General features: G+C 36.0%; 1 pseudogene; it reads right to left on the bottom strand.

The window, feature by feature from the left end:
• Window positions 1-1,889: 1,889 nt before the first annotated feature.
• Window positions 1,890-2,947, bottom strand: LOC120603701 (synapse-associated protein 1-like; annotated as a pseudogene).
• Between the last annotated feature and the right edge of the window lie 12,140 nt (window positions 2,948-15,087).

The raw sequence follows: 15,087 nt of genomic DNA, 5'->3' as shown, positions 1-15,087 counted from the left end.
TCAGTTAGTTATAAATGCAATATCATGGAAAACTGATAGTAACAATGATAACATGTTTCTATTGTCATTTTAATTTCTGACTTTTCTCTGAAAATTTTTTTTGTATTTATTCAACATTCATCAATAACAATTTTAGTGCTTATATTAAAAGTCAAGCACTATCACATTCTAATCTGCTTAAATCTAGGATTTTCAGCTACTTAAACACATTTAACGTGCTTCTTTCCCTCCAGCAAACTCTGTTTGAAAACAAACCTTTCGCTTTGAGAAGATTACTCCGGAAGTTGCCAGTCGTAGTCTCTGGACCCAAACTCAGTAATCAGCAACTATGGCACCACAGTGGAAATCTCTTGATAATGAGGTCAGTGGTTTCATAGAACACGTGAGTTTATTGCTACAACCCTAGTGATCCTAGCTGAGACAGTCTGACTCGTTCTCATGTGTGTATCCCGAACTACAAACATAAGAGTAATAATAAACGCTTGGATTCACATTCCTTCGGTTTTCTCATTGACTATAACTTTGCCAGAGGACCACAGAGACTAATTTTTGTGGGGCCAAGGATAAAATTATGTACATCTTTCTTATAAAGAACTGTCTTAATTCTATTCACCTTAAAGATATAAAGGCTTCTTGACTCATGGACATGGACTATAGACTAGTGGTTATCAGAAGGTAAGGGGTTGGGGAGAAGTGGGGAGTTAGACGGGGTAAAGGGGGTCAAATATAGGGGAATTGAGGGAGGGCGAAGTGGGTAAAGGGGATCAAATATATGGCAGCTGAAGGAAACTGGACTTTAGGTGGCAAACGCACAATAGAATATACAAATGTCAAATTATAATGTACACTTGAAAATTATATAATTTTATTAACCAATGTTAGTTACCCCAATAAACTTAATAATAATAAAAAAAAGATATAAAGCCTCCTTGAGAAACATAAAAGACTTGGGAAGCAAACACCTCGGAAATTAAGCCACCCTGTTCATTTCAAATAACCATCTTCCATGAACATGGCCTGACAGTTTAGCAGAACACAGGTAGAACTGTATGAAGTTCTGTAAGTTGTACTCAGAGAAACACAATTTTACAAAGACTGACAGTTTAATTAAGACAAACGAAGCTAAAACATTTATATGTGGTGATGATTTAAACAACAAGACACTTTAAGGTGAACAGGCTTCTGCTGGTCATTAACACAAAAAGGATGAGAGGCCCTGCTTCCTACAAAATCCATCATGTGAAATTTAGGAAAACACTATTATTAAATGTGGTATAGTTAAATGAGAAAGAAAGAAAAGGCCCCAGAGAAGAATATTTTTGCACAGTATTTCTCAATGTCAAATTGTGTGATGTTTATAACATTCAAATCAATGTAATTATTTTATCTTCTGGCTTTCAGATGGAGTTTCAAAAAAAAAAAAAAACACACCAAGAAAACAGTTCTGAAGGTGCTTTCTCTTAAGTTCTTTGGTACAATTTGGTCATTGTGATAGTTATCAGTCCACAAAGTACTTTAACATATATGTAGCAATGATAATGCAACGAGTACAAATATTTAGAAAACCATAATTGAAGAATATATTTTTGACCTCATGGAAAACAGAACTCTAAAATTTTACTTATGTTTCTGTGGCTAAGATATCCATACTGACTATAAGAATATCTCTAAATAGATTCCTTTTAAAGAAATATTACATAACACATTCCTTTTTTAATTTATTAGAATAACAATTCTATATACTTTTTTAAAAGAAGAGGCAAGTTTCAACTTGAAAAAAGAATAATTTTGAATTTCATAGTTCTACTCTTCTGTGCCTTCTGATTCAGCAAGTGTTGCCATCTAGAATTTAATGCCAGTTACAGAATGTTAAGGATAATGCTTATTTTTCAGGAAATGGCTAATTGGTCCTCCTGCAGTAGTTTCTCTATTTCCCTATCCCAGTTTTCATCTCGTTTCTCTGACGCTTTATAGTCTTGAAGTTCACCACTTCATAGTCTTGAAGTTCCTGTTGTACTTCTTTTTCCGAGTCTGCAGAGTCCTCTTCTAATACAGTCGCCTCCTTTTTGTCAAGCACCAGTTGCTCCATTTCCTTCCTCAGATCCTCCTGATTTAAGTTACGAGTGTCGAAGGCGTTGCTGACAAACTCAGAAACAACTGGACTGGTAGAGACCTCCTCTTCATCCTCTTGAGTTTTAAGCCGAGATTTGATTACGACAGGTGGCGTTTGGGCCGTACTGCCTCTGTCAGCGACAGCGCAGCGGTGCCTCTTCTCTCCTCTGGCGACCTGCTGCTGGCCGGCTGCTTAGTCAGGGAGACGCGGTAACCGTAGTTCCTCCAAAATACTTCTTCCTTCGCGAGTTTAGGAACAAGTGCGAATCTCATCCTGTTTAGCAGTTCGTCCTCTTGGAGCATGACCACGGCGACAGGGTACATCTGATCCAAGTCAAAATGAAACTGCACAGCGGCTGGAGGATCAAGAAGGGAATTCCTCTCGTCAGCTGATATGGCCAAAATTTGTTGTTGAATTGTTTCTTCATCATTACTATCAACCCATCCAGGTACCTGCAGCTTATTTTTTTGTATGCTGTTCCTCAATAAATTTTTTCTGTTCCTTCTGAAAATATCCTATAATCCTCTTATCAATGATGTCATCTATCTTTCCTTCTACTGATTTCTTTATCGTTTGTGCCGTTTCAACAACTGATTCAGTTATTTATTTTTTTTGTAGCGGCAGTTGCAAAGTTAAATAGTTGCCGAGGCCTTTGGCCTGGTGAAGGAGCTCCTGGTCCCTGGCTTGCTGTGACTTCCCCTCGGTCCACTCCACCACCGCCTTGGAGCCCTGCTCCGGTGGAGCTTCTACCTCTGGCTGTCCATCTCCGCTGGACTGGCGGTCGCTTGCGGCCAGCTGCTGCAAGCCAAACTAACTGCTGAAATTGCGGAACATCCCTCCCCATAGGCGCTGCTGCAGTCCAGGTCACCAGAGACCCTAGCTAGTGACGCCTTCACAACACGCGCGTCTCCTGAGGAGATATATTTCAATGTTTTAATTTGTTGTAATTTAATGTCATTATTCTCCTATTTTTGGACATCTAGGTTGTATCCTTTTTTTTTTTTTTTTTTTTTTTTGCTATTAATAAATATTGCTGTAGTGAACTTTCTTATAAATCAATTTATTTACTTCTGTGATTGTTTCTTGCCCATTTGTATATCTCCTGGAGAAATATCAGTTCAGATGCTTTTCCTATTTTAAGTTGGATTTTATTGTCTTTTTATTGTTGAGTTATAAAAGTTCTTTATGCATTTTGATGCAATTTCCTTATCAGATACATAATTTGCAAATATTTTCTCCTATTCTATGGATTGTTTTTTCGCTTTTTCTATAGTATCTTTCTAAGAGTTTTGGTTCTTACTTTTGGGTCTTTGATCCATTTTGAGTTATTTTTTATACATGGTGTGAAGTAGGAGTCCAACTTCATTTTTTAACATGTATATAGCCAATTGTTTCAGTATAATTTATTGAAAAGACTCTTCTTTCCCTATTGAATAATCTTGGTATCCTGTCTAAAATCAGTTGACCATACATATATGAACTTATTTCTGGACTCTCCATTTTGCTCCATTAATCTGTATGTTTATCCTTATGCCAGTCCCACACTGTTGATTATTTTTGCTTTGTAGTAAGTTTTAAAATTGGAAAGTATTAATCCTTCAACTTTGTTCTTTTTCGAGAATGTTTTGGCTATTCTGGGCCCCTTACGTTTCCACAGAAATTTTAGGATTAGCTTATCAATTTATACAAAGATGTCAGCTGTTATTCTGGTTAAGTATTGTGTTAAATCTGTAGGTCAGTTTGGGGAAAACTGCCATCTTAATGATATCAAGTATTCTAATCCATGAATATGGGCTGTTTTTCTATTTGTTAGTTCACCTTTAATTTGTTCCACAATGTTTTGTTATCTTTAAAATATAAGTTTCACAATTCTTTGGTTAAATTTGTTTTTAAGTATTTTATTGTTCTTGATTCTGATATAAATAGAATTACTTTCTTAATTTCATTTTTGGATTGTTCATTGTAAGTGTAAGAAATACGATCCACTTTTGCATGGTAATTTTGAATCCTTTAGCCTTGCTAAACCTTTTTGTTAGTTCTAATAGTTTTTTATGGATTTCTTAGGATTCTCTATAAGCTCATGTTGTCTGTGAATAGAGATAGTTTTATTCTTCTTTTCCAATCTGCATGCATTTTATTTCATTCTCTTATATAACTGCCCTGCCTAGAACCCCCAGTAAAATGTTAAATAGAAGTGGCAAATATGACATTCTTGTCTTGTTCCAGATGTTGAGAAAGTATTCAATCTCTCGCCATTAAGTATGATAGCTGTAAATTTTTCATAGATGTTCTTTTTGTGTTGAGTAAGTTTCCTTCTCTTCCTCGTTTGTTGAGCAGCTTTTTTTTTTTTTTATATCATGTGTTGGAATTTGTCAAATGCTTTTATTCTAAGGATATAGTATGCTACATTAATTGATTTTTGAATATTAAACCAACCTTGCTTTCCCTCAGTAAGTCCCACTTGGTTATGAGATATAATTCTTTTTATATGTTTCTGAATTTGGTTTGCTAGTATTTTGTTGAGAATTTTTGTGTTTATATTCATGAGAGATATTGGTCTTAATTTTTTAAAAATGTAATGGCTTTGTCTGGTTTTGGTATCAGGGCCTCCTAGAATGAGTTGAGAAGTATTCTTTCCTCTTCTAATTCTTAGAAGAGTTTGTAAAGAATTGGTATTACTTCTTTAAATATTCATCTGTGAAGCCATCTGATTATTTCTTTAGGTAAGATATCTGGAAGTGGAATTACTCTGTCAAAGATATAAACATATGTGAAACTTTTTATACATATTGCTTAATTGCTTTCCTGGATAGGGAGTGCCAGTTCCTACTTTCACTAGCAGTACACAGCTAGCATATAGTTTTTCACTCAGTAGGCTTTTACTAAATTTATGTCGAATTAAATTTTATCAATAACTGGTTCTTTCCAGCCATGGACACGACATTCACTAATATACTAATCTAATAATTTTTCTCAATACTAGTACTTCTTAAAAAGATTGTATTGATTTCAAGCCAATTTTCACCAAAATGAACTAGACTCAGCATATTTTAGAGTTCAATGAATAATAAAGGCCTATATCTGCCTAATACTTTTAGTGTAGAAAGACTTTGCTTATAATATAGCTTTCTTAGTGTTCAGGAAGCATCTAAATGATATGCTAAATAAGAATCTGATCACAAGCTAGCTCGGTTTGTTTTTACTATTGTTAACGAAATGAGATAAAGGATATGTGGCTTTAATAATTATGAATATTAATAAAAATACTTGGCAAATTTTTGCATCATGCTTGTCATATAAGAGATTTCATATTTTCATCACAATTCTTTGTGGGTATTCTGGATTCATGTCTCATATGAATGAATTTATGAACCTACTGCTATTTTTTCACATTTATTGAGATATAATTAACATATAACATTGTGAAAATGTAAGGTGTACACTGTGATGATTTCATACCTATTTAAATTTGATCTTGATTGTACATTAAGAATTTTCTAACCAAGACACTTTAAATAAATGTAAAAGGTAGGTCTAAATTGTGAAATGTAGCAAATGTGAGTTGTGTGTCTTGTCCACTACCTTTAGAGTTCATTCTCTTCTTAATGTTCATACTCTCTTGATTGAGGGAAGCTCCTCTTCTTCATGAAAGGTCCTGGAGCATATCAACCAGTGTCTACTTAAGCACAAGGTCCATTTTAAACCTGCCAGATCCAGGTCTGTTTTTCTACTCTGGTCCTTGTTTCTTACAGTACTAGGAAAAACAACTCTTAATAATATAAGACATATTCCATACAGGCTGATCCCAGTGAAGGTTTACATAACCAGTTAAACATATTCTTTAATCACACTGGTTGCAGAAACTTATATTACTTAAAATGGCATTCCAGGCACTATTCATTATAAGTCTTGCTTCATTTCATTTGAGTATCTTATTTTCCTCCTTTTATTGCTTTTCATTTTGGTGGTTGTTTATAGCCCTGCTGGGCTCACTTGTTTCTTTATTTAAGAGTTCACTGGGTTTGTATCTGATCTTATCTTTAGTGTCACCACCTTCCTACCTCTCGTTGGTTGATTTAATATTCACAGTGACATTATCTCCGACTCCCTGTGAGTGAATTCACATCCAACTTAGAGCAACATCCTGCATGAAATACACACAAAACGTTGCCAGTCTAAGTGGCAGAAAAGGTTAAACTCTGGATTTATTTTTTTTCTTGTGACCGATTCCTTACATCTTCCATCCCACTTCCGTATGTGTGTATGTATGTATTTTAAAGTCTCCTATGTTTTATAGAATTTACTAAATATATATGATTTTCTCTTCTAAACTTTACTGTTCGTCAATTTTAGATACTAAAAATAAAATTATTTTATATTTACTTTCAAACATTCACTGAAGAGTTCACTGGGGACATGGGCCTGAACCTTTACAAAACATGAGGGTTCCAAGCACAGTACAGATGTACTTAGAGCATGTGTACTTCCCATTTCTTAGCTAAGTTGTTTTGGTTGGAAGTAAAAGAAGCTAACTGCTTAAGTTGTAAAGGGACCTTATTGGAAGGATGTGGGAGTATCTAAAAGAATCCAAAGAGGACAGCTGGCCTTCCCAGAGGCTCTACACAGAACCTAGAGAGCCACCAGGCATTCATGCAGGCATGACTGCTCTATGTTTTTTAGCTCTGCTTCTCTCTGTGCATCTCCAGGTCAGTTGTCTCTGGTTCTTGGGATACATGATAGAAAAAATTCGCCTCAAAGCTCCTGAATTTACTCCATTTTACTCCTAATTACAAATGTGAAAATAACTAGATTGGCCTCGTTTGGACCTAGTGTTCATCTATGATTCAGTCATCTGTGACCAGCAGGCTATAGCAGCCCATGGGTAGGGACTGATGGAATAGTTCTCAATAAAAAGGTGCCACATAAGCTAGACACACATCCTTAGAGTTTGTTTGGTTTACTGTTTAGGTGTTAATTCCCGAATTACAGAAAGTAACCACTTAACAGACAATAATAATCAATGTCTGGTCTCCTTCAGAAATGTGTATAAGGTCAAGACTGCATCAGTATGATGGTGTTTGTTCTCTTAATTGCATCTCATCTGCCATATTCACACTTATCCATATAGCCTCTTGGGCTCATCCTTTTATCCACTTATATTCCCTTTCCAGATATAAGGGAAATCATAAATCATTTGCAAGATTTTCTGATTCACTCATTCTTGCATAGAGATAAGTAAGAAAGAATGGAACGGCCCTAGTGAGATTCAGTTTCATGCTCTTCAAAGTTGATGTGGGTGTTATTTCTCCAATAAGCATTCTTAATGTTCTCAATAATGCCAGCTGTTGTGATTTTCTTACTAACACGGTCTTTAGTGAATTGCACTCTCTGGCTTGTCATAGCACATTTGTGCGACAATGGAAAATCTTCCATGACCATGAAATTGGGTTTGAGTTTTGAGAGTATTCCTGAAGATATATCTACTTAGAATCAGTGATCACAAGGTCTATGTCCCCATGTAATACGTTGCTAGAACTATGTTCTATATGCACTTATTCATTAACCTTATATTTATTGCTATCATAAAATGAACGTAGTACTGTATAGACTAAAAAGATGTGGGAAAACTCATCCATATGCTGGTTACAAATAAAAAAAGAGATTTTAAAATAAGAGCTTAGAAGATAAAGGACAGGATATAAACTATGTCATGGAGATCAAAACAGGAGATTTTTAAGACGAGGGGTCCAATGCTATCGAAGAAAGGGTCATGGTATTTGGCAAAGTGAACTTGTCAGAGTGCTCTTTGAGTAGCTAATTTTTAATTATTTCAACAGATGTATTTATACTATCCACTTTTACTTTGTTTTAGTCATTGCTCATATTTAACAGTTTTATTAATACTTTTGCAATATGAATTAGTTACTCATCAATTTTCTCACTAATCTGTGTTCATAGGAGTAGGGAGAAGAAATAGGCTCACCCCTCTTATATGCAGGGAGGGCCTGGGGCAAGAGTATAAGTGAAGACCCACATGTCATATTTCTAACTGATTTATTTAAAATTATAAATTAAACATAAAATATTTAAGTTAACATTTTATTTATTTCAAATTTATTTTACAGGTAAATTAAAATTTATTGAAATCTTTTTGGAACTCTTATAAAATATAAAACTATTCTTAATTTTAGCTTTCACAGCTTTCAGTGTCCATCTCATTGACAACATAATTGGTATCACACTTTACGCATGTCTTGTCTAGGCTTATTAGTATACAAATATAAGAGTAATAGAAATTCTTTAATTTTACAGAACTTTATTTAACTGCTATGTGCAACTGTTGTAAATAAAATTAAAACTTCATTTAACTGCCGTGTGCACCATTGTGGGTATCTCCCGAACTCTCTGGTACAATGAAATCTAATTTAAAGGGAAGCCAGTGTTCAGATGCTTGGCTAATGAGAAAGGATACTTTCTTATGCAAAAATCTACTGAATTTATGCTCTCTCAGGAAGATTCAACAATTCAATTACTTTGCCTTTTTTCTTAAGCATGTTCATCCTCTGTTCTGAAGCAGAGTTCCTCCTGAAGTTGACAATGGCACAATCCTCATATCTTCATGGTATTTGGATATAGTCATCTTTTGTTTCATTGCACAACTCTGTGAATATACTAAAAAAACTGAATTGTGTACTTCGAATTGGTAAATTGTATGATATGTGAATTATATCTTAATAAAATTTTAATGAAAAAATGATAGAGGCAGGGAAGGAGGAAGTGAGAGTTCTCTTTAAATATGAAATAATAAACACATTCATTATTTCTCTCAAAATCCCAATAAAATGACGATAAAAGAAAAAAAAAAGACATAGGGAAAGAGATATGGAGAAGCATATCCCTAAGCCTGAGTGGTGGTTGTCCTCCCAAGGGTGTGAGAGTGATATTTATGGTTTTAGGCTAGGCAGTGTCAGTACTGAGTGCCAGGTCCCCAGTGGCAAAAGTACCCCTGAGTTCTTGAATAGATGTGTGTGTGTGTGTGTGTGTGTGTGGGAAGTGGGGATATATGAGACTCAGCACAGGTATTCTTGCTCCTCTAAGGTCAGTTTGGCAAAACAGGAGATAAGGGTAGCTTGGACATTTCCCACTAGAAAGAACATTTGATGAATGAGTGACTAGTGTACCGGTAGTGAATGATGCTTGATAATTACAAACACTAACTGAAAGCTCAGGGGTAGCCACTCAGCTGGCAATATCTTCTGATGCCATGAGTCTTACTTCACTTTTTAAAGTAATAGTTGTTAAATGACTTTCCTAGGAATTCTTTTGATCATGTTAAGACTGCAGAAATGAATAGTTTGTGCACTTCAGTTTAACTCATTTCTTAAATGTGAAACTTTCTTCCCAGGCTAAGACTTTCCCAGGCATCACATAACATGGAAACCATTGTCCATGCATTACTTTGACTTAGGCTGACATGTTTAGTGATGCTGCTAGCGTGCTGCCAGAGCCTTGGAAGAGTCTTTCTGAAAGGTGCCACATAAGCGTACCGTGCTTTGCATATGTAAGTGAGGAGCTGCTCAGTTGTTTCCCTACAGGGACAACTGTATTGTTTTTAATTGTCTATTTTAATAGGCCTGAATAAAATACTCTTCTGTTTTATTTGATCTGCATCCCCTAGTGGGATTTCTCCCTGCCTTCTTTTACCGCTGTGACAGTTTCCTATTTAGACATTTACTTCTTTCGACAGGGGCTCTTGATCTTCAATGGCAGTGAGTGCTTTTCTATCTACTGATGTTCAATCCTAGTAGTCCCTGACCTATGGGATCATTTGCAAAAAAGGATTGAGTTTTGGGAGTCTGGGATAAATGAAAGAAATCCCATGAAATAGCAAACAACAACAAAATCCAGCACCGGTTTGATTTAAGCAGCTAAATGAATCTGTATTGATTTTTTCTCAAATGTTCGTAGCAGTGATCATAGGCTTCCAAGATTAACCCTAGTTTAAACATATCCAGTCTCCACTGGATGTGGATGGATGCTTTATTGCATATAGGTACATATTTGAATGACCATCTGATTGGACAGTTTTTTCCTAGGAGAAGTATTTGGCTGATATAGGATGATGTAATAAGACATGATCAGGTCTAGGAGATAGGAGATGTGAATTTTTGTAATCAGCTCTGCTGCTACATGACTATGTGGCCTATGTCAAATTTCGTAGTACCTTGCCTAAAAACATAAGCAAATTGGACTAAGTCCCTCCCTGCTTCTATTTCCATGAGTGCTGACAAAGCATTCTTGACTCAATCCATATGCTATACTTTATTTTCATAGCAGATTCTTGACTTTTGCTTTGCATCACCTTATGAATTTGAAAAGATTTATGTTCCTTCTTTATCTGAAGTTTGAAGCGACGCACTGAAGAATTAGCCTGTATAACTGAATGTACATAGCCCCTGTGACTTACTTTATCTCTGCAAACTGGCTAAGAAATGGGTAAAGATAACAAATAAGCTTTGCAAAAACCCTTTGGTGGATTAACTCTTATTTTCTGTTAATTTGTTAGCCATACTGCACTTTGCTATTCACCCAGCAAGTTTTCTCTTGGAATGACAAAGCCAGGAAGCTCTAAATAAAACTGTAAAGTCAATGAAGTTGTCTTTGGACTTGCCCTTTTCTACGCAGTCTCTCTTTAATCAACCTTGTCTTCCAGTGCCCAAGGTCTTCAAGCTGTTTTCCTTTGCGAACAGCTACCCCTACCCCACCGCCCATGCCTAAATGTCTCAAAGTCCTGTGCTGTGTTCTGATCCCCCAAATATGTTTCATGATAGAAAGTAAGACTGTTCAAAATCCATCCTGCCACTTTATATGGTTTTGGCGGCTCCAGGCACATGACCAGGCCTAGCCAGTCAGAACACCCAAACCCTCCCAAACAAAATGATTGGTTTAGGGATGGGCACATGTGCCAAGGAGGGAAAATCAGACTTTTCTTTGGCACTTTTGATTCAATTCTCAAGAAAAAGACATGCTTTCTTTTCACTGGGATATCAGTTATAAGAACAGTAAGCCTAGAGCTGCCCTTAGCCTTCCCTGCTGCCATGTGGGAAATCAGCTTGAGAATAAAACCAATACAGAGAGAAGCAGAACGAAGTGATGGAGAGTGATGACTAATTCCTGATAACATCATTTGACCCTTAAAGCAACTATGACTGAAAATTGATTGATTCCTAGAAATTTCCAGTTATTTGAGCCTATAAATGATCAAAAAAATCTAATTTGAGTTGAGTTTCTTTCACTTGCGTAAAAACATTCCTAATAAAATTTCTTAAATTCATTTTATTTTCATGATTGACTCATTTCAAAGGAAATCCTCTTGGATGCCCATCTCTTCTCCACCATTCTTCACCTACTTCTCTCCTTATTTTAGGCATATTTGTCTCTTTGGTTATCCAGTAAATGGGGTTTCCAGTAAATGGATTGGTGGAAAATCTCAACATGAGGATAAGGAGATATTGAATATTTGTTAGAAGCTATTAAAAATTAATATTAGTTTCTTCAGTGTATATCTCTTTCAGTTAGAATTGCAGAAATAAGAAGAGTGAGTTGTAGGATTCAGGCACACAAATCTATAGTAATGCCCATCCTCAAAACCTTTGGTTGTTTCCATTACTCATAGAATAAATTCTAAACATATTTGTATGCCATTAAGTATCATCACAACCTACTTCTCAGCATATTTCCCACTCATCTCTCTGTGTGCAATCTACCCCATAGCTACACTAGAATACTTTTCATTCCTCATCATGCCAAGTACTTCTAAATTTCTATTTCTCCTACTCATCTTCCTTCCATCTGGACTTTTTTTCTTACCATCTTGTCTTTCTCAGTCCTTTAAGGACCAGCTTTAAATGTCACTTACTTCACGAAGTCTTTCCTAAGTTTGAACATTAAGACTGTATAGTTAATTAATATTTTACAAGGGAGGCAAGGATATTCCACGGAGAAAACATTGTCTCTTTAATAAATGGTGTGGGATAATTGGGTAATCACATGCAAAAGAAGAAAACTGGACCCCTATCTTACACCACTCACAAAATTAACTCAAAATGGTTTGAATGCTTAAATGTAAGACCCGAAATGGTAAAATTTCTAAAAGAAAACATAGGGGAAAAGCTCCTTGACATTGGTCTTGGCAATGACTTTGGATCCTAACTATCTTTTTCAAAGTTTGAGACATAACATTTTGCCTTGTATTATATTTAGAGACTTCTCTCAAGCCAACAAGAATATTAGGTATTTGAGGGCAAGAAATGTCTGATTCATATTTTCACTACTTTACTTCTACTCAATAAGTACTTGCAGAATGGTGAGTCTGGGACTAAAAGAAGTAGATCTATTCACGCAAACATTGCCACTTTTAGGGCTTATCTGACGTTGGCCTGGCCTCTTTCCTTTAAGTAAGAGATTAATTTTGATCCTGCCTATTCTCCTTTGTTCTTTTCAACAATCCTCCATATCTCCTCAATCCAGTTGGCAAGATAAATAGTCACCCAGTGTGATGGGGTGAATAGGCAAATTCCACCCTTATTCCTGGACTTTTTCACAGCTGCTTCTGATTCATGTCACTATTTCACTATCTGCGTCTTCCCACCTTTCCTGAACTCATGCCCTGGCTTCCACAGCTTGACTCCTGTGTTCGGCCTGGTCCTCTGACTTATGCCTTGGTTCCAGCTACTACTCTCTCACCTGAAATTGTATGCCTTTCAGCTTTACAATACATGGCAAAGTGTTAGAGGAACCCTTTCCCCAGGACCCACAGTCATCTCAAGGGGTCCATTCAGGTCTTGCTCAGCCCCTGCCTGACTCCCACCTAAAAAAGAATAAGGATCCATCAGAAGCCTAAACTCCCATTGTGAGGCCTTGGTTAACTGAGAAGTAACATTCTGACCTGGTTAGTCAACTGAATTGGATTTTTTCAACAAGATAGAGGCATTGGTTTCATTTTGCTAGACTGGTTTAGACGGGTTAACTTTATTAAACATTATTGGTGTATTATAAATATGTATGATTCCTTAGAAATCGTCAATTTGCCAAGTCATATTGAATCATTCATCTGGAGGACAGCTGAAGGGGTTAATTAAAAACAGCTGCATCTAATCTTGCCGGTGTATATTTCCTTCTTAGAGGACATAGGAAGAGAGGAATTATCCAGAAGCCAAAATGAATGGGGGTAGAGTCTGGACGTCCTGAGAATCAGATCTACTAATTAAAGTGGGTTGAAGATAAGTATATAAGTCATCTTAATGTGGCATTAAACAAGAAGAAAACATTGAGATTAAAGAACAAAGCATGATTAGTTATATAAAGTATGAAAAATGTATCTTCTCTACATAAAATATTCTTCTTTTGTTCTTTCTGTAACTTTGTACTCCTTATCTTGCCTCTATCTTAATGTTAGAGAAATTATTAAATAACTGAAATTAAATTATGTTTTTTCTTATGCTTTTCAGTATAAAGTAAAAAACATGCATCATTTTTTTCGATAAGTAGAAAGCAATGAATTTACTAATTGTAATGCCATCATATCAAAATATAAATCTGCATTGCCTTGGTTTTTCTGTTTTCATCCACGAAGTGTTAAGTTCTTATACCTTGATATAATATCCAAAGAAACTATATATGGTTTTCTGTATGGCTTCCCATGAAGCATAAACTCTGGCCCAGTGCTCCTTGCTCAGAGAAACCAAGTCAGGATGTTCATGTTGATGTGGCTACTGATTAAATCAAAGTTTATCCCATTTACAGGATGACAGGTGACCCGTGAGATCATGGCATTTGGTTGTGGGATGCTCTGAGTCTAACTGAAGCAAATAATACTGCTGTCAGATTTTGGACTAGAGACTATGTAAAAAATTATGGAATTTGGTATGAGAGAAGAAAGGTACATTCGCACAAAGATAAATACTCTATAGTCAAAAGAGAGTTTAGCTACCTAGTATTTCTTTGATTCTTCACAACCTTCCTGACAGTAAATGATTTTTAAAGGTGGTCTAAAGAAACTCCCATTTTTTGCTATCAAGAGACTCTTTTAGTTCCTTGCTGTGCAGTGTGGTCCACAGAACATCAGCATTGGCATCAAGCATTGGAAGTTTGTTAGAAAATGCAGTGTCTCTGGTTCCACCCGAGATCCACTGAATCAGAATCTGCATGTACATTAAAACATGAGAAACATTCTTCTAGTATTCCTAGTGTAGTAGATTTCTATTATTTTTCAACATCCATTCTCTCCCTTTTCCATAATAACAGAATCTTAACTGGTCACCTTGATGAGTTCTCAAGCTCCACATTGACTTACCTCCCTTCAGCTGTGTGATATGATATTCTGGCCAATGGGATGACCAGAGGAGTGATGTGAGGCACTTGCAAGTCTTGCTTTTAAAATGGCTACATTTTCCATCTGACTGTGAAATGGGAAAAACTGTGGGAACCAGTTTTGGCCCATAAGTGGGAGTCACAAACTGAGCATGTCAGAGCCACCTACTAGCACAGAGCTGCCCACCTAATTCTGGACTGATATTTGACAAACATCTTTCTTGTTTCAGTCATTGTAACTGGGGGTCTCTTTAGATCAGCAGCTCAGCATGTAAACTAATAGACTGGTATTAACAGAGCTAAATGAGCAATTGGTTAATCTCTTTAGAATTACATGAAATCATTAATAGAGCTAGGAACAGCACTTGAATCTGTCTGCTTGTGTTGCCAACATTAAAATGGGCATGAAATAATTAAAAAGCAAACCCCTAGTGGGGTAGAAGTGTAGCTCAGATATTAACTGTAGGAAAAAATCATTTTTTGATTAATGGAGAAAGATTACTTGATATTAGTATTTACCCACAGGTTGTGTTTTTCCTACAAAAATTTGGGATCATCAACAAACCCCAACCTAACTGAAATTAGTTGAGTTTTCAAGCCAG

This window comes from Pteropus medius, unplaced genomic scaffold (assembly GCF_902729225.1).
Source record: "Pteropus medius unplaced genomic scaffold, Ma_sr-lr_union100, whole genome shotgun sequence".
Classification (NCBI taxonomy): Eukaryota; Metazoa; Chordata; class Mammalia; order Chiroptera; family Pteropodidae; genus Pteropus; species Pteropus medius.
The sequence above is the reverse complement of the archived record's forward strand: the minus strand, read 5'-3'. Positions and strand labels throughout refer to the sequence as shown.